Source organism: Hypanus sabinus, chromosome 2, assembly GCF_030144855.1.
Source record: "Hypanus sabinus isolate sHypSab1 chromosome 2, sHypSab1.hap1, whole genome shotgun sequence".
In the NCBI taxonomy this organism is placed as follows: Eukaryota; Metazoa; Chordata; class Chondrichthyes; order Myliobatiformes; family Dasyatidae; genus Hypanus; species Hypanus sabinus.
Window position 1 is genome coordinate 44,990,192 of NC_082707.1, and position 21,415 is coordinate 45,011,606.

Below are 21,415 nucleotides of genomic sequence, written 5' to 3' on the forward strand. Positions count from 1 at the left end.
TGCATCAATCTAATCCAAAACAACACTTTTGAAAATTATCAGTCAGAGTAATCCTTGATGAGTCAGGTTGAGCATTATATTATACATAAAGCATTATTGATGCTTCGTAGGAAGAACTGCTGGGTTATTAATGATATACATACAACTTATTATGTTTGTCAAGTGCAATGGAATCACATACTATTTTAAAGACAAGTAAACTAAGATACATTCTTTCGAACTGGTCACATTTAATCAAAGTGGTCACAATTAGTTGGAGAATGCATGGAAACCATCAAAACTGATTTCTCTACGTTTAGCCCCCATCCAAATTTTTAGTTAAGTTGTCATTTCAGGTCAATACCTCTCACCTGATCCAAAGTACATTTTACAATTTGAGAACACTAAAATTTGAACTTCCAACCTTATTATCAAGCAGGGTTCCCAGCCTTTTTTATGCCTTACACCCCACCAGTAACTGAGGATTGGGAACCTCTGTTAACAGGGACAGCTGATGAAAGCTGTTAACCTGAAATGTTAACTCTGTTTCTGTCTCTACCGATGTTGTCTAATTGGATCAGTATTTCCAGAATGTTGTTTTTGTTTCAGATTTTCAACATTCAAAGTATAAGTTTCTGACTTTGAGGGTATGCTTTGTTTTTCTTTTATCTTTTCTAACTTGATCAAGCACAGCAAGGTGGCCTATGCCATGTGTTATGGGACATATTTATTCTGGCAGATCTATATATTGAGTTTGCCTTTAGAAATGTTTTTAGTGAAAGTGAAGGAAAAGCAATGAGGGAACAAGAGAGGTCAGAGAAGACTACATTCACCTGGCAACCTTCTTCCAACTGCCTATTAGGGGTAGAGGTACACCATCTAGGTGGCATGTTAGTGTAACAGCATAACACTATTACAATGCCAACAACCAGTTCAATCCCTGCTGCTGTCTGTAAGGAATTTGTACGTTCCCCCCCCGCGACCATGTGGGTTTCCTCCCACATTCCAAAGATGTACAGATTAGTAGGTTAATTAGCCACATAGGTGTCATTGGACAGCACAGGGTCATTGGGCTGAAAGGGCCTGTTACTGTGCTGTATCTCTAAAATAAATGAACTAAATTCTGTGGAGAGACAAATAGAATTAACATTTCAGGTCTGTGTCCTTTCATCAGATTTGTAAGCGAGATTAACAGATTTTTAGATGCATAGAGTTGGGGAGGGTAGAACAAAAGGGACGGTTTACGATCGATGGAAAACGGGAGTTACAAAAGGGTGAGAGAGCCTAAAAGAGGTACAAACGTGGAACATTCATTTAACGCTATCAATGGAATTTGGAAGGAATGTCATTTCTATAAAAGTTTTCCAACATCAGTGGTGATTTTATGTTATATTTGGCTGACATTTTTACTTCTTAAAATGGTTCCAAACTGTTAGGAATATTAGCAGTCTTTGCAAAATGTATCATTGCTATTATTCCTTAACCAAGGCATTACTTCAAATTTATACACCACTTTAAAGAATATCTTCAACTCAATTTTTCATCTTTCTCATCTGCTTCCATTTGTTGCCTGCCCAGAATATACAGGGAGATCACCCCAAATGCAAATTAAGCTAAGGCTTCAAGATTATGGACACCCCCAATGAATGCACAATGAAAACTGAGCAAATGGGCAAATAGTTAGAATTGCCCTGGAGAATTGCTCACAAACAGTCCAGTTGCTCCAACAATCTTTGATTTTGATTTCTTCTTGAGACTAAATAGGATGATATTTACGAAACCATTTGAGCTGCTACATAGATATGATGATTGAACTATGATGAGATCATTGGGAGCTGAACTTGCATTCTGTCCAGTGGTGTGACTGAGAAAAACTTTGTGCCTTTTCCACCAGCTGAAGCAAGGTTGAAATAGAGTTGGAGTAAAAAGAAACCCAGAGTGGTCAATTTGTAATTTTTTTCAAATTTCTTTGTGACGCAGAATGACAGGAGCGCTCTCTAGTCTTTCCAAGTCTCCTCTGTCTACAGAACCCTCTTTCTATCAGCTTATAGTGTCAAAAGCTATTGCTTAAGTTTCCATGAACAACATTCTGTTATCTGTTGTTACACACTAGCCCCTGGTCAAGAACTGTCTGCTACTTTGGGCAGACAACTGACTGGGCCAAGCAAAGTTACCCTGAAGAGATAAAATCGCACAAGTATTTTATGGATGACTTTTGGGTGGTTTATTTCTCACCTGTCTGATTCCTATCCTGAGTTAAAATCCAAAATAAATTGCTTCTTCTCAGTCTCCTGGTGGGATGAGATGACTTCCAAATAGAGAGGAGTGTCCAAAATTCAGCACTCAGTCTCTTCATTTTTTATTTGAATGTAACATTAAACTATATTTAAAATAAAAGTATGCTGAAGTTAAGAATAAGATTATGTTTTTAAATATAGGATGCTGTGTTTTGAAATAAATCATATTTGTTGTAAATTGGGCACAAGAAAGAAAACTTCTTTTTCTCAGGAAGAAAACTGACTCCTGCTGTTCACCCAGAATTCTGGCAATCACAATCCATTTGTGTAACAGTATTCTCCTCCTTCCTTGGCTTTTTACAATCTTGCAAAATCCCATGGGACAAAAGCAATAAGATCCAATATTTCTGTGGTGTTTTAGTCCATTTGCTCTGCTCCAATGAGAAAATAATCTTCAATTCAAGTGTACTTGTAAAGTAAAATCCATCCAAAAAAACAGTTTTACTGTTGAAATTCAGTCTTGCCAGTCTTTATGGAAAGTTTGGTTTACATCCAGCAAAATTACATTTTATTTGCATACATCTTCAATTATGATGTGGCTGAATTTTTAACTTCCATGAGTTTTATACAATATTATTCTTTTTACATTGCAAATGCCTTAAGGATAAAAACTGCATTATGAACAACACAAATTATTTCAAGTGCACAGCAGTGGAGAATAAGCAGTTCATTAAATGAAAAGTTCTTTATGGTATTACACAATCCTTTTTTAAAGATTGTTAAATAAAATTCTAAGAAAATGTGTTTATAATTATGTTGTTTAAGGGAAATTAAGACTAAGCTATCCCCATGGCTTCCAATTACTAGAGCAATGTCGCATTGCAAAGGACAAAGAGAGAAAGAGCTGACATGAAAGTTATATTTTATGGTGTAATAAAATGCAAACCTCTTTCAGTTCCTTTTGTTCCATTTCTTATCTGAATGTCTGTAAATTGAATTTACTGCTGTGGAGCAACATAAAGCTAGAATTGCAGAAGCATAACAATTATTTTTGCTAATTCAACTAGTTTTAATGTTGTTTTCAGAACTTCCCAAAGTCTTCAATGTTCAAAGTAAATTTATTATCTGAGTTCATTTCTGTATTCATACACTGACATTCATTTTCTGGCAGGCCTTCACAGCAGACACAAAGAAACACAACAGAAGCATTGAAAAGCTACACATAAACAAAGGACAAACATCCAATTTGCATATGAAGACAGACTGTGAAATTACAAAAAGTGAATACTAATAAATAAATAATATTGAGAACATGAGATATAGAGTCCTTGAAAGTGAGTCCATAGGCTGTGGAATAGTTAAGGAGCCTGATGGTTGAAATGTAATAACTGCTCCTGAACCTGGTGGTGTGGAACCAAAGGCTCCTGCACATCCTTCCCAAAGGCAGCAGTGAGGAGAAAGCATGGCCTGTATGGTGGGGGTCCTTGATGATGCATGCTGCTTTCATGTGACAGCACTTGATGGAGATATGGGGAAGGCTTCTCCTATGATGGGCTGGGCCCTATCCACTTTTTTTGTAGACTTCTCCATTTATTGGCATTGGTGTTTCCACACCAAGCTGTGGTGCAATCAGTCAGTATACTCTCCACTGCACATCTATAGAAGTCTGTCAAAGGCTTAGATGACATGCTGGATGTGTGCAAACTTTTAAGAAAGTAGAGGTGTTGCTGTGCCTTCGTTTGTAATGGCACTTGCGAACTGGTCCCAGTACAGATCCTCCGAAATGATAACGCCAAGGAATTTAAAGTTACTGAACACTGTTCCTTCTAACCTGCGTGGGTGCACAGCCATGCAGCACAGCTGTAAAAATTTCCTGCTCAGAGCAATGATTGTTCTGTGCAGCTGTAAAATAAAATTAGAGGGAGCGTTGTTACTGACCATCTCCACATGCGATCCCCTGATGAGGTCTGGCTCATGGACCTCCAGTTTCTTCCTCCTGTTGTCAATAATTTGGTTTTGTTGATGTTGAGTGTGAGTTTATTGTTGGGTCACCATTCAAGCAGATTTTCAATCTCAGTCCTATATATGCCAATTTGTCACCACCTAGGATTCAAACAACAATGGTGGTATCATCAGGAGACTTGAATATGTCATTGGAGCTGTACTTAGCCTCATAGTCATTAGCATAAAGTGAACAGAGCAGGGGGCTTGTGGTGCATCTGTGCCAATGGAGATTGTGGAGGAGGTATTGTTGCCAATCTGAACTGACTGGGGTCTACAAAAGAAGAAATCAAGGACCCAGTTGCACAAGGAGATATCCAGGCCTAGGTCTTGGAGACAATTGACTAGTTTTGAGGGGACTTTACAGCTACTGACATACTTCTGAAATGTACTCATTGTTGGAGACACAGCTATATTCTACAAACTACAATGTATCAGTGACCAGATAATTGCTTAGAAATCAAACAGTGCTAGTAAATATGTTATAAATAGTCCACTTACTGTATCCCCTCCCAGCTTTTTGTTTCATCCACCCTCCCCTGCCCACCCACTTTCACCTCACCAGTTCTCATCTATGTCCTGCCAGCTTGTACACCTTCCACCCCACCCTCCTCCCATCTTATTTTGTCTTCTGCCCCCCACTTCCATTCTAGTCCCAACAAGGGGTCTCAATCTGAAACGTCGACTGTTTATTCCCCTCCATAAATGCTGCCTGACTTGTTGAGTCCCTTCAGCATTTTGTGTGTGTTGCTCAAGATTTCCGGAATGGTCAGAACCTCTTGTGTTTATGCTATAAATAGTCAGCATGCAGAGGCTCAACCTGCCTTTTTTTTTGTTTGAGGGCCCACTGCTGCCAAATTTAACAGCAAAATGGTCTAAGATGATGTATTTTCCTGAGCATGGCTTACCCTAGGAAAAGTCTTCTCTTGTTAATAATCCAGAGCACAAGTGGAAGATAATGAGATTGTAAGAGACCATGGTCCAGAAGTGCTGTTGGCATTTGGGAATAGAACCTGTGCTAACTCTAGGAGGATGTAACTGGGCTGCAATTGGTAGTCACTGGGGCTTGGGGGGTGAGGGCGGAGGGAGGAGAGAGAAGAAAGATGCAGTGGGTGATATATTGCTACTCAGAAGAGACAATTGGTTCATCAGTAGTAAAAATATGGCTGTTGGATTTTTGGTGGCATTTCAGTTGGGAGGAGGGAAAGGTAATAACAATATTGGTCAAGTAACCTGAGATAGATCTTTCTTTGAAATAAATTTTGCAGTGTGATGGAAACTTTTTCACCTGCCTGTGCAAGTGCATAGAGTCAGATTTATGTCATGTCCAAAATTCTGCCCGCCAGCTATGCAACATTATCTCATAGTGTCAGTCTGCATTTTTTGTGGTCAGCTCTCTCGAACAGGTCTTCAATCCACAACCATGTAACTCAGGGCCAGAATGAGTCATATCTAATTTCATGTTGTCAGAATAATGCATCAAAATATTTCTCAGCTAAATTACCTTTATCCATAAATAGTGTTATATATCAGTGCTCCAATGAATCTCAAGCTCAAAGAACAGAGTCTGCATTATTATTAATATTCTTTCTTACAATTTCACTCTGTAATTTTTTAATGCAATTGTTTCTGGTGCATGATCCTACCTAATATAGATTCTATATTCAGGAAATAGCAATTTCAATGCATTATGTTATGCTAGCAAAATCAATTTATATTTTATCATAAAAATGTAACAATAATCAGAGTTGCTTCATCAAGCCTGTGATATAGCTAAGATTTTTATCTGTCAAGCTGCATCACTAAAACAGAGATTATCTGGTCATTATCACAATGTTTTTTTGTGGGAGCTCATTGTGCATCAACTGGCCACTGCAATTGCAATATTACATTGGTGACCTCACTTCAAAAATACCTCATTGGCTGTAATATGCTTTGGGAAATCCTAAGAGGTATACTCACAATCTCCTCTGGAATGAAAGACTTACTTTCTTGCTTCATTTTCCAGCTGTTCAATAGATAAGGTGGTTACCAAGTTAGAATTACATTCACACTCTCCTCTACAGCATTCATTACCACCAAAGTAATAATCATGGTTCTACGATTTGCATAACAGATCGCAGTAGATGAACCAATTACAAACAGAGTTTCTACCCTTTCCTTGACATTGGCCTTCAGGGTGACATTGAAAAATGAAGTGATTCAGAGGGTTGAAAGGAGTCATAAGGTAATCAAAGGCTCAGCAGAACAGAGGAGCCAACTAATGCATTTTGAAACTCAGCTGGGATTATTACTGGATACAGGCCAGAAAAGCTGGCAGCTGACCATTTAGGTCTCACCAGTCAGCATTTTTTCACAATTTTATTCCACACAAATCCTTTTCCTGTCCTTCAATGACTTCATATCAATTTGAAGTGTAAGAGTGCCCAAGCTTTTACCTTTGCAGGTGTCATAGGTAAGCATAGGTGAATGGGTCAGGACATGTCATATGGTTTGTAATGTGGAAATTATGAAGTCATCTATTTTGGTGACAAAATGGAAAATGCAATGAGATTGAAAAGTGTTACTATGGATAGCTGGGTGTCCATGTACATAAATCACTGAACGTTCACCAGCTGGTACAGAAAGTAATTAGAATCAGAATCAGAATCAACACCAACTGCTGCAGAACTCAGCCGGCCAGGCAACGTCTATCAGCAGTCTCTGTTGTGTCTCAGAAGCAGAATGAGAATCAGGTTTATTATCATCATCTATTATGACATGAAATTTGTGGCAGCAGTACAGTGCACAGATGTAAACATACTGCAAATTACAAACAAATAGTGTTAAAAAAGAATAATGAGGTAGTGATCATGGGTAAATGTACCGCTCTGAAGTATGATGATGGAGAGGGAGAAGCTGTTCCTGAATCAATAAGTGTGGGTCTTCAGGCTCCCGTACCTCCTGTTCTCAGCACCAAGCACATCTTTCCCTTCCCCCACCCACTTTCCACAGGGATCACTCCCAGCACCACTCCCTTGTCCATTCATCCCTTCCCATTGATCTTCATCCTGGCACTTATCCTTGCAAATGGAACAAGTGCCATACCTTCCCCGACACCACCTTACTCACTACCATTCAGGGCTTTAACCAGTCCTTCTAGATAAGGCGACACTTCACCTGTGAGACTGTTGGGATCATCTACTGTATCTGGTGCTCCCGGTATAGCCTCCTGTATATCGGTGAGACCCAAAGTGGGCTGAGAGACTGCTTCACCAAGGACCTATGCTCCAATCACCAGAAAAAGCAGGATTTTCCAGTGACCACCCATTTTAATTCCACTTCTCAGTCCCATTCCAACATGTCAGTCCATGGCCTCCACTACTGCCACAATGAGGCCACACTCAGGTTGGAGGAGCAACACTTTAAATTCCATCTGGGTAGTTTCCAACCTGATGACATAAACACTGATTTCTTGAACTTCCAGTAATTGCCCCTCTCTTCTTCACCATTCCCATTTCCCTCTTTCACCTTGTCTCTTTACCTGCCCATTACCTCCTTCTGGTGCTCCTCACCCTTCCCTTTCTTCCATGATCATCTACCCTCCCCTATCAGATTTCCCCTTCTCCAACTTTTTATCTCTTTCACCATCAGCTTCCCAGTTCTTTATTTCATCCCACTTCATCCCTCCCCCTCTCCCAGTTTCATCTATCACCCACCACTTTGTACTTCTTCCTCACCTCCCCCACCCTTCTTGCTCTAACTTCTCATCTTTTTTTTCAGTTCTGATGAAGGGTCTCAGCCCAAAATGTCAACTCCTTACTCTTTTCCATAGATGATATCTAACCTGTTGAGTTCCTCCAGCATTTTATATGTGTGGCTCGGATTTCCAGCATCTACAGATTTTCTCGTGCTTATTCCTGTACTTCCTCCCTGAGGGCAGTAGCAAGAAGAGGGCATGTCCTGGATGGTGAAGGCCCATAATGATGAATACCAACTTCTCGAATCATCACCTCTTGACGAGGCCCTTAATAGTGATGAGCGTTGATGTAGCTGCCTTCCATACCATGCTGTGAATTAATCATTCAGAATACTCTGCATCTTACAAATATAGAAAGTTGCAAGTCTTCAGTGAATACCAAATCTCCTCAAACTCTGAACAAAGGAGGGCTGCTGACTTGCCTTCTTTGTGATTGCATCAACATGCCACACCTGAACCACATCCTTGAAGATGTTGACACCGATGAGTTTAAAAGAAGCCAAATAATGTGCTACCCTTAAACCCCTAAATCTCACCTTGACAGACAATAGATCATAGGCAATCTTTTACCTCAACATCAGTTTCCATATTCCTTTAATATTCTAAAAATCTATTGACCGCTATCTTGAATAGACTCAGCAACTGAACCTCCATCACCCTTCTGAACAATAGCCTGCGGCATTTCCTTCCATCTCAGTCATGACTGGCCATCCCCTGACTCTGAGAGTGTCACCCTGAAGGATAGCATCACATGTTCTTCTCAAATCCTCTTGCAAAAAGAGAGCTGTATATTATTTAATCTCCTCATATATTGCTGCAACTGCATTTTAACTGTTCAGCTATTCAAGTCAAGTCTAGTCAAGTCACTTTTATTGTCATTTCGACCATAACTGCTGGCACAGTACATAGTAACAATGAGTCAACGTTTTTCAGGACCATGGTGTTACATGACACAGTACAAAAACTAGACTGAACTACGTAAAAAAACAACAAAGTGAAAGCTACACTAGACTACAGACCTACACAGGACTGCATAAAGTGCACAAAAACAGTGCAGGCATTACAATAAATAATAAATGGGACAATAGAGTAAGGTGTCAATCCAGGCTTCGGGTATTGAGGAGTCTGATAGCTTGGGGGAAGAAACTGTTACATAGTCTGGTTGTGAGAGCCGGAATGCTTCGGAGCCTTTTCCCAGAAGGCAGGAGGGAGAAGAGATTGTATGAGGGGTGCATGGGGTCCTTCATAATGCTGTTTCCTTTGCAGAGTCAGCGTGTAGTGTAAATGTCTGTGATGGCGGGAAGAGAGACCCCGATGATCTTCATGTACATGCCCATATATGTCTCTCTGAAACACATTTCAATATTGCATCATTTTCTGTTTTCCTACATGTGGATAACTTCAAATATTCCACTTTATGTTCTGTATGATATGTCCTCAGCCATTCAGGGATACCAACCTTTTCTCAATGACACCCCTTTAATAGCTAGGGTCATTCTAGTTAATCTTCTCTGAAAAAAAAACACCAATAAAATAAAATCTGTCTTTAGACAGGGGAACCAATGTTGCCTACAATATTCTGGATGTGGCCTCATAAATTCCTTGTATAACTGCAGTTAAATTTTGTTGTATTCATACCATAGCCTCCTTGACATCAGAGCCAATATTCCATGAGCATTACATAATATCTGTTGTGCTGGCTTTCTGCTTGCAGCTGCCTTTTTTCATTTTTTTTTACCATTTAAAATAAAATTCCGTTTAATTATAATTAATGTATCCACTACCTTGAAAGCCTCTATTTATAGGATTGTAGGATACAAGTCATTTGGACCAGGGAGCTTTACAGAGTTTACCCTTGTTGGCCTGCCCGATAATAATTCTCAAATCAATGCTTGTCTTTAGCACTCACATGCTGATCTTGCCATCGTTGATGTCAGGGATATTCTTGGACCTTTGTCATTCTGATAACAATTTGATTGTCCACACCTTACATGACTAGTTCTGATGTTTCTCATATCTTCTTCCATTAAGAATGATGCTAAATATCTGTTTAACTCCTCTGGCATTTGCCTATTCCCCTTAACAGTTTCTCCAGTCTCATCTTCTTGTTGAAGGGGAAGGTGGCAATATGTTCTCTCATAAATTTTTTGAGGATGTAACAAAGCACATTGGTGAAGGTAGAGCAGTGGGTGTAGTGTATATGGATTTCAGTAAGGCATTTGATAAGGTTCCCCATGCAAGACTCCTTCAGAAAGTAAGGAGTCATGGGATCCAAGGAGACCTTGCTTTGTGGGTCCAGAATTGGTTTGCCAACAGAAGGCAAAGGATGGTTGTTGATGATTTGTATTCTGCATGGAGCTTGGTGACCAGTAGTGTTCCACAGGGATCTGTTCTGGGACCCCTGCTCTTTGTGATTTTTATGAATTACCTGGATGAAGAAGTAGAAGGGTGGGTTAGTAAGTTTGCTGATGATGCAAAGGTTGGGGGTGTTGTGGATAGTCTGGAGGGTTGTCAGAGGCTACAGTAGGACATCAATCGGATGCAGAACTGGGCTGAGAAGTGGCAGATGGACTTCAACCCAGATAAGTGTGAAATGTTTCATTTTGGTAGGTCAAATTTGAAGACATAATATAGTATAAATCGTAAGACTCTTGGCAGTGTGGAGGATCTGATAGATCTTGGGCCCTGTGTTGATAGGATGCTCAAAGTTGCTGTGAAGTTTGACAGTGTTGTTAAGAAGGTGCATGGTATGCTGGCATTCATCAATCGTGGGATTAAGTTCAAGAGTCACAAAGTAATGTTGCAGCTATATAAGTCCTTAGACAGACCCCACTTGGAGTACTGTGTCCATTTCCAGTCACCTCACTACAGGAAGGATGTGGATACTATAGAGAGAACGCAGAGGAGATTTACAAGGATGTTGCCTGGATTGGAGGGCGTACCTTATGAGAATATGTTGAGTGAACTTGGCCTTTTCTCTTGGAACAACAGAGAATAAGAGGTGACTTGATCGAGGTGTATAAGATGATGCAGATCATGTGGATAGCCAGAGGCTTTTTCCCAGGGCTGAAGTGGCTGACACGAGGGGGCATAGTTTAAGGTGCTTGGAAATAGGTTTCGAGGGGTCGTCAGGGGTAAGTTTTTCACAAAAAGAGTGGTGGGTGCATGGAATGCACTGCTGACGGCAGTGGTGGAAGTGGATACAATAGGGTCTCTTGAGAGCCTCTTAGGTAGGTACATGGAGCTTAGAAAAATAGCGGGCTATGTGCTAGGGAAATTCTAGGCAGTTTCTAGAGTAGGTTACATGGTCAGCACAACATTGTGGGCTGAAGGGCCTGTAATGTGCTGTAAATTTCTATGTCCTATGTTCTATAACTCCCCATCTTCTTTCTTATATAATTAAATAAACTCTTAAGTCCATTTTATTTTACTCACTAGTTTGAGCTTATATTTTATTTTTTATCTTTATTATCTATTTTGTTCTCTTTTTCTGGATTGTGAATTTATCCAGTTCTTCAGTAGTTCAATAGTTCCACTTAATATCAGAGAACGTATACAATCTACAACTGAAATTCTTACTCTCCTCGAAACAGAGGGAAAAAACCCAAAGAATGAATGACAGAAAAAAGACACAAGAACCTCAAAGCCCTCCCAGCACAAGCAGCAGCTAGCAGTATCAACCCTTCCCCCAATATCCTAGCACAAGGCAGCAGCATTCCCACCATCTACCATGCAAGCAACTGCAAAGCCCCCAAAGAGAGACCGTGGTCTACAGCCCATCAAAAGCTAACTGCTCACTCCAACATACATACATATATATATATCACCACCCCCAAAAAAGCCCACTGTGCTGGCAACAGTTCGCTGGGCTGATATGCTACAGATTTTCTCTTGCATTTTCATATTAGAACATAGGTCAGTGCAACACAGTAATGTCCCGACAGCCCACAATGACCAATATAAACCTACTTCACAGCCATTTCAACCCTTCTCTCCCACACAGCCCATAACCCTCCATTTCTTTCCATGTGCCTATCTAAGAATCTTTTAAACGTCATCATCAGTTATTTCTAATCACCTTGCTACACCAGATACTTCTGAAGATTTAGTAATATACAAACGTTCGTATATTAAATTGTCTGATCAAATACATTTTGTGGAAATTACTAATCAAAGAGTGCCATCTAGTGTATTTTCTGGTGAATAAATGCTGAATATTTTCTGAAAGCATTTTCATTTTTACCATTTATTTTCCAAAATGTTTTGAAAAATGAATTAAGCATTAAAGACAGGGTCAGTTCTTCTTATATATTTTTTCTTTCTTATTTACAGTATATAGCATACAGGAACAAATAAAATCAGAAAAAAATCACACTGAAAAGAGAATCCAAACTCTAACCCACCGCATGCATATAGGGTAATCCCACAGCATGGTCTTATATTCACTCATGATGAGGCACCCTAACTTTATCTCATTTCCTTATCATTCCTCCTCAGTTATAATCCCTACTTCCTTTTCAATATCTTCAGTCTTCCAATCTCTCTGAAATCCTTCACTGTCATCATTTGCTATCAACTCATGTTCTTTCCTTCCTTTGCTCTTAAGGTATTTGGCAAAGTATCACTCTTAAGTTTCAAAATTAAGGTTTACAGAATAATGAAAAAAAATCAGTGGTAGTATGGCTTAGAAACTGGTTTAAGGAAAGTAAGCAGGCACTTACAGTAAATAAAATTCAAGCAATTTTAATGAATAATCATTGACACAACGTTTGTGGCAGCTTCAGTGTGTTGCAATGCAATGGAAGATGATTGCTGGTGAGACTGAAGGATGATTCACGGACAGATTCCTGAACTGCCCATGCGCCCATGAATACCACCTCACTCTTCCTCTTTTGGACTATTGATTTACTTTTAATTGTAAAATTATAGTAATTTTTTACGTCTTGCACTGTACTGCTGCCAAAAAGCAACAATTTTCACAACATATGTCAGTGGTAATAAAACTGATTCTGATGATCTGTTCCCCAGAGCCAGAGTTGGAACTATTGATGCCTTTCTATACATGGTATTGACTTCTGTGTGGTTGTGTACATTAGAAATTTAAACTTTGTAATGACACCAAAACTGAGAAGTATGGTTAACGGTGAGTAGAACTTAATATACTTCAATTTTACAGTTAGACTGGCAGAATGGGTCAACAAGTTGAAATGACTCCATTTATCAATTCCATTCTCTTTCTCTCTTTTTTCCATTCCCCATTCTGGTTACCCTCTCACCCTTTCCCTTCTCCTCTCCTGCAGATTACCTCTCTCTGGTTCCCCTCCGCCTTCCCTTTCTTCCATGGTCCACTATCTATTCCTATTAGATTCATTCTTCTTCAGCCCTTTACCTCTTCCACTTATCCCTTCCCTTTCCCAGCTTTTCACTTCATTATCACTGTCCTCCATCCACCCACCCTCCCCCTCAACTGGTTTCACCTATCACCTGCTAGCTTGTACTCCTTCCCTTCTTCCCATCTTCTTATTCTGACATCTTCCCTTTTCCTTTTCTTGATAAAGCGTCTCAGTCCAAACTGAAGATGATGGCATCCGTTAGTCTCGCGAGACCATGGATCTGCGCTTGTAAAGTCTTGCTTCAGTCTGTGTTGGTAGAGCAGCGTCTGTTGTGGCTGTAGAGGCCCACATGGGAGTGATAGTCTTGACTGCAGCGACTGCACTTGAAGGCGTTGTCCTCCAGTGTTGTCTTGGAGCTGTTTTTTCGACGAGTGCGCTTTTCTTCAGCAGCAAGCCTCAGTTTCTCTTTTTAGACCTCTGCATAGTTCCAGCCTCCAGCAAGAGCCATCGCTTGCAATGTCCTCCCACCTCTTGACGTTCATGTTCAGTGACTTCATGTCTCTCTTGCAGACATCTTTGAAATGAAGATGGGGCTGCCCTTGTGCTCTCTTGCTGGAGGCCAGTTCCCCATACAGCAGGTCTTTCGGGATCTTCCCGTCTGATATGGGGTGTACGTGGCCCAGCCAGCAGTGATGGCATTGATGGACAGGGTGAAGGGGCTGGGTATCTGGGCATGGGCCAGGACCTCATTGTTGGTGACTCGGTCCGTCCACTTGATGTCCAGGATGCATCTCAGGCTGCAAAGGTGGAAGATGTTGAGACGCCGCTCTTGTCTGACATTGAGGTTCCAGGTCTCGCTGCTGTAAAGCAGTGTGCTGAGGACACAGGCCCTGTAGACTACAATCTTGGTGTGCGTTGTCAGCTTTCTGTTCTCCCAGACTCTCTTTGTCAGCCTGGTGAACGTTGAGGCTGCTCGTCTGATCCGTCTGTTGATCTTGGGGAGAGACTGTCCGTGATGGTGGAGCCAAGGTATGTAAACTCGTGAACTACCTCCAGCTCGTAGTTGTTGACAGTAATGGCAGGGGGTGTGCTCAACACCTTGGCCCAACATGTTGGTCAAGCTGAAGTCCTGACAGGTACGTGAGAAGCTGTCCATGAGGCGTTGCAGTTGCTCCTCAGAGTGTGTTGCGAGTGCCACATTGTTTGCAAACAACATGTCCCTGATGAGTACTTCACGAACCTTGGTTTTCGCACTCAGCCAGGACAGACTGAACAGACTCCTGTCTGATCTGCTGGTGTAGAGTAGACACCCTCAGTTGATGTTCCAAAGGCGTGCTTCAGCATGACTGTGAAGAAGATGCCAAACAGGGTGGGGGAAAGCACACAGCCCTGCTTCACTCTGCTGCAGATGTTGAAGGACTCTGAAGAAGAGCCGTCCAACTGAACGAAACCCTTCACATCTGTGTGGAAGAGCTGAAAAATCCTGATGAGCCGGGGGGACAACCAATCCTAGCAAGGATTTTGAACAGGCCATTCCTGCTCACAAGGTCAAAGGCCTTTGTCAGGTCAATGAAAGCGACGTAGAGTGGCTGTCTTTGCTCTCCACATTTCTCAGAAGATCATGTCGATTGTGGAGCGTTCTGACCTGAAACTGCACTGAGACTTGGGATATACCCTTTCGGCTACTTTCTGCAGTCTGTTCAAGACTGCGTGGGCAAAGACCTTCCCAACAATACTCAGCAAGGAGATTCCCCTGTAGTTGTTACAGTCACTTCTGTCCCCTTTGTTCTTATAAAGGGTGACAATGTCGCAGCCTCTCATGTCTTGCAGCACTGCTCCCTCTATCCAGCACTGGCACAATCCAGTCCAAATTATCAACTGCTTATTCCCCTCCATCTATGCTGCCTGACTTGCTGAGTTCCTCAGCACTTTGTGTGTGTTGCTCAATGCAACGAATTGTGAGTGAATGCTACATTTTGCATGATAGTGTGATGGTAGGAATATACAATGCCTATAAAAAGTATTCACATCCCCCCTCCCCCCTTGGAAGTTTTCATGTTTTATTGTTTTACAACATTGAATCACAGTGGATTAAATCTGGCTTTTCTGACGCTGATCAACAGAAAAAGACAATTCTTGGCCAAAGTGAAAACAGGTCTCCACAAAGTGATCTAATTAATTACATATAAAAAACACAAAATAATTGATAGCAGAAGTATTCAACCCCCTTTGATAAGACTTGCCAAAATCATCAGTGGTGCAGCCAATTGTCTTTGGAAGTCACAGTATTAGTTAAACAAAGATCACCTGTGTGCAGTCAAGGTGTTTCAATCGATTGTAGTAAAAATACACCTGTATCTGGAAGGTCCAACTGCTGGTGAGTCAGTATCCTGGCAAAAACTACATCATGATGATAAAAGAACACTCCAAGCAACTCTGTGAAAAGGTTATTGAAAAGCACAAGTCAGAAGATGGATACAAGAAAATTTCCAAGTCACTGAAGTACAGTACCTTGTAGTACAATTGAAATGGAAAGAATATGACACAGCTGTAAATCTGCCTAGAGCAGGCCGTCCTCAAAATCTGAGTAACTGTGCAAGAAGGGGGACTAGAGACAGAGGCCATCAAGAGACTTATGACAACTCTGGAGGAGTTATAAGCTTCAATGGCTAAGATGTGAGAGACCGTGCATATAGCAACTGTAGCCTGGGTACTTTACCAGTGGGAGAGTGGCAAAGAGAAAACCACTGTTGAAATGTCAGCTAGTTTGCCAGAGGTACATAGGAGACTCTGAAGTCAGCTGGAAGAAGGTTCTATGGTGTGGTGAAGCCTAAATTGAGCTTTCTGGCCATCAGACTAAATGCTGCACATCATCAAAAACATACTATCACTGCCGCGAAGCATGGTGGTGGTCGCATCATGCTGTGGGGATGCTTCACTGCAGCAGGCCCTGAAAGGCTTATGAAGGTAAAATGTAAAATGAATGCAGCAAAATACAGGGAAATCCTGCAGGAAAACCTAATGCAGACAGCAAGAGAACTGTGACTTGGGAGAAGATCTGTTTTCCAGCAAGACAACAAACATAAAGCCATATCTACACACAAATAGCTTATAAACAACAAAGTTAATATCCTGGAGTGGCCAAGTCAGAGTCCAGACCTCAATCCAATTGAGAATTTGTGGCTGGACTTGAAAAGTGCTGTTCACTCACAATCCCCATCCAATCTGACAGAGCTTGAGCAGTTTTGTAAAGAAGAATGGGGGAAAATTGCAGCGTCCAGATGTGCAAAGCTGACAGACCTATCCACACAGACTCAAGGCTGTAATTGCTGCTAAAGGTACATCTACTTATTTTGACCTTAGGGGTATGAGTAATTATGCAATCAATTATTTTGTTTTTAATAATTGCAATATATTTAAATCAATTGTAGAAATTTGTTTTCCTTTTTACATGAAAGAGTCTTTTTGTTTGATCAGTGTCAAAAAAGCCAAATTAAATCCACTATGATTCAATGTTGTAAAACAATAACACATGAAATCTTCCAAAGCTGGTGAATACTTTTAGTAGTCAGTGTAGTAGAAGAATTAAGAGAGACAATTTAGAACAAATGACAACATTAGAGATTGCCAAGACTATAATCTATAAAACCATATGACTTGGGAGCAGAATTGGGCCATTCAGCCCATTAAGTCTGCTCTGACATTCCATCATGGCTGATTTATTATCCATTCCAACTCCATGTTTCTGCCTTATTGCTGTAAGTTTTGACACCCTGACTAAACAAGAACCTATCAAGTCTGCTTTAAGTTTACCCAATGACTCAGCCTCCACAGCTGTCTGTGGCAATGAATTTCACAGATTCACTACCTAGCTAAAGAAATGCCTCCTCAATGGGTATCCCTCTATTCTGAGGCTGTGCCCTCTGATCCTAGTTCCCCACTATAGCAAACATCTGCTCCACATTCCCTCTATTTAAGTTTTTTAATATTTGATAGGTTTCAATGAGAAATCCCTCATTCTTCTAAAATCCAACAAGTACAGGCCTAGAGCCATCAAATGCTCCTTGTACGTTAAACCTTTCATTGTCCGAATCATCCTCATGAACCTTCTCTGGGGCCTTGCCAAGTCAAGCTCATCTTTTCTTAGATAAGGGGTCCAAAACTGCTCTCAATACTCCAAGTACAGGCTGACTAATGCCTTATAAAGCCTCAGCTTGCTTTTATATTCCAGTCCTCCAGAAATGAATGCTAACATTGCATTTACCTTCCTCACAATTGACTCAACCAGCAAGTTAACCTTTAATGAATCCTCCCAAGTCCCTTTGCACCTCTGACTTTTTGAATTTTCTTCCTATCTAGAAAATAGTCTATGCCTTCATTCTTTCTACCAAAGTGCATGACCACGCACTTCCCTACACTGTATTCCATTGGCCATCTACTTTACACATTTTCCCAATCTATCTGTTTTTCTGCAGACTTCCTGCTTCCTCAACACTACCTGCCCCTCCACCTACTTTCCTATCATCTGCAAACTTAGCCACAGTCGTTAACTCATTCATCCAAATCATTGATGCATAACCTGAAAAGAAGTGACCCTAATACCAGCCCCTACAGAAAACCACAAGTCACCTACACCCAACCAGAAAAGGTCCCGTTTATTCCCACATATCTTGTTAAGCAGCCTTGTCAAAGGTCTTCTGAAAATCCAAATTAACAACATCCACTGACTCTCCTTTCCCTATCCTGCCTGCTATTTACTCAAAGAATTCCAGCAGATTTTTCCTTAAGGAAACCATGCTGACTTTGGTCTATTTTATCATGTGTCTCCAAGTCCCCTGAAACCTCATCCTTAATAATGGACTCCAGCATCTTCCCAATTGTAGAAGTCAGGATAACTGGCCTATAATTTTCTTTCCTTTGTTTCCTTCTCTTCTTAAAGAGTGGAGTTACATTTGCAATTTTCCTGTCCTCAGGAACCAATACTGAATCTAGTGATTCTTGAAAGATCACTACCAATACCTTCAAAAACTCTTCAGCTACCTCTTTTAGAATGCTGGGGTCTAGTCTATTTAATCCAGATGACTTATCTACCTTCAGACTTTTCAACTTCCCAATTACTTGCCCCTCAGTAATGGCAACAACATTCTCTACTGCCCATGATACTTCCACATTTCTGGCATTCTGCTAGTGTCTTCCACAATGAAGACTGACACAAAATACTTATTAAGTTCAACTGCCATTTCTTTGTCCCCCATTAAAACCTTTCCAGTGTTATTTTCCCACAGTCCGATATCCACTCTTGCCTCTCTTCTACTGTTTATATATTTGAAAATAATACAAACAGTATTTTGTATTATTTACTGGCTTACCTTCATGTTTTCTCTTTTCTATCCTTGTGGCTATTTTAGTTGACTTCTGTTAGGTTTTAAAAGCTTCCCAGTCCTCTAACTTCACAATAATTATTGATTTATTATGTGCCCTTTTTTTTTTGTTTTTATGCTGTCTTTGAATTCCTTTGAAAGCCATGGTTGACTCATCCTCCATTTAGAATACTACTTCTTTTTTGGGATGTATCTATCCTGTGCCTTCTGAAATACTCCCAGAAAGTCCAGCCATCCCTTCTAGTCACCCCCTTCCAATCAATTTTGTCCATCTCCTCACTCATGCCTCCGTAATTCCTTTACTCCACAGTAAGTCGCCGGGATCGGACGAAATATACCCCAGGCTACTGTGGGAGGCAAGGGAGGAGACTGTTGAGCCTCTGGTGATGATCTTTGAATCATCAATGGGGACGGGAGAGGTTCCAGAGGATTGGAGGGTTGTGGATGTTGTTGCTTTATTCAAGAAAGGGAGTAGAGGAAGCCCAGGAAATTATAGACCAGTGAGTCTTGCCTCAGTGGTTGGTAAGTTGATGGAGAAGATCCCGAGAGGCAGGAATTATTTACATTTCATTAGGTATAATATGATTAGGAGCAGTCAGCATGGCTTTGATAAGGGCAGGTTGTGCCTTATGACCCTGATTGAATTTTTTGAGGATGTGACTAAACACATTGAAGGTAAAGCAGTATGTGTATATGGATTTCAGCAAGGCATTTGATAAGGTACCCCATGCAAGGCTTATTGAGAAAGTAAGAAGGCATGGGATCCAGGGGGACATTGCTTTGTGGATCCAGAACTAGCCTGCCCACAGAAAGCAAAGAGTGGTTGTAGACAGGTCATATTCTGCATGGAGGTTGGTCACCAGTGGAGTGCCTCAGGGATCTGTTCTGGGACCCTTACTATTCGTGATTTTTATAAATGATCTGGATGAAGAAGTGAAGGGATGAGTTAGTAAGTTTGCTGATGACACAAAGGTTGGAGGTATTGCGGATAGTGTGGAGGGCTGTCAGAAGTTACAGCGGGACATTGAGAAGTGGCAGATAGAGTTCAAACCAGATAAGTGTGAAGTGGTTCATGTCGGTAGGTCAAATATGATGGCAGAATATAGTATTAATGTTAAGACTCAGAGGATCAGATGGATCTTGGAGTCCGAGTTTGAGTCCATAGGACACTCAAAGCAGCTGTGCAGGTTGACTCTGTGGTTAAGAAGGCCTTCATCAATTGTAGGATTGAATTTAGGAGCCGAGAAGTAATGTTGCAGCTATATAGGACCCTGGTCAGACACCACTTGGAGTACTGTGCTCAGTTCTGGTCGCCTCACTACAGGAAGGATGTGGAAGCCATAGAAAGGGTGCAGAAGAGATTTACAAGGATGTTTGCCTGGATTGGAGAGCATGCCTTATTAGAATAGGTTGAGTGAACTCAGCCTTTTCTCCTTGGAGTGAAGGAGGATGAGAGGTGACCTGATAGAGGTGTATAAGATGATGAGAGGCATTGATCGTGTGGATAGTCAAAGGCTTTTCCCAGCGCTGAAATGACTGCCACAAGAGGACACAGGTTTACGGTGCTGGGGAGTAGGTATAGAGGAGATGTCAGGGGTAAGTTTTTTACTCAGAGTGGCGAATGTGTGGAATAGGCTGCCAGCAACAGTTCTGGAGGCGGGTACAACAGGGTCTTTTAAGAGGCTTTTAGATAGGTACATGGAGCTTAGTAAAATAGAGGGCTATACGTAAGCCTAGTAATTTCTAAGGTAGGGATGTGTTCGGCACAACTTTGTGGGCCGAAGGGCCTGTATTGTGCTGTAGGTTTTTCTATGTTTCGATGTAATATGGATACATCTAACTTTAGCTTCTCCCTCTCAAACTGCAAGCTGAATTCTGTCATATAATATAATAACCCCTAAGAGCTCCTTTACCTTAAACCCCCTAATCAAATCTGGTTCATTTCACAACACCCAATCCAGAATTGCCTTTCCCCTAGTGGGCTGAAGCATAGCTTCTCTAAAAAGCCATCTCATAGGCAGTCTACAAATTCCTATTCTTGGGATCCAGCACCGACCTGATTTTCCCAATGTACCTATATATTTAAATCCCCCAGGACTATCATAACAGTGTCCTTTTTAAATATGTTTTCTATCTGCTATTGAAATTTGTGTTCTACATCCTACTTACTATTTGGAGGTCTGTATACAACTCCCATCAAGGTCTTTTTACATTTGCAGTTCCTTAGCTCTATCCGCAAAGATTCTACTGCTTCCAACCTTGTGTCAACTCCTTCTAAGGATTTGAGTTCTTTTTTTTGCCATCAAAGCAACCTCATCTCCACTGCCTACCTGCCTGTCCTTTCAATACAATGTGTTTCCTTGGATGTTAAGCTCTCAAGTATGATGTTTTTTTCAGCCGTAACTCAGTGACGCCCACAAGGTTATTCCTGCCAATCTCTAATTGCAATATAAGACCATTTACCTTATTCTGGTCAAGATGTCACCAGCCAACAATGCTCCCTTGATAAACATCTGCCAGATAGCTCACAAAAATATCTTTTTTATTACTTTTATGTCTGTTTCCCAACTTGAACGTGTTTCTGGGACTGTTAGAGCCTGTGATTTACACTTTGGAGATCGATTGAGTGATCCAGTGCTTTGCTATCTCCATGAAGATTCCGGGAAGTGAGCATGTACTCAGACGGCCTTGAGGCGAAGAAACTCTGAGGCCAGGTGCAAGCCAATGTTTCACTCCACTTTGCTG

At 41.0% G+C, this 21,415-nt stretch overlaps 1 long non-coding RNA gene across 6 annotated transcripts in view; it reads right to left on the reverse strand.

The window, feature by feature from the left end:
• The window catches only part of LOC132378366 (uncharacterized), a 175,658-nt gene that overhangs the window by 118,369 nt on the left and 35,874 nt on the right, over positions 1 to 21,415 (reverse strand). For 5 of the 6 annotated variants that reach the window (XR_009506998.1, XR_009506999.1, XR_009507003.1 and 2 more), the window contains one exon: positions 63 to 4,319. This is a non-coding gene — a long non-coding RNA (uncharacterized LOC132378366). Of the gene's footprint in view, positions 1 to 62; positions 4,320 to 21,415 lie in introns of those variants that run through there. The other variant, XR_009507007.1, reaches the window with a different exon arrangement.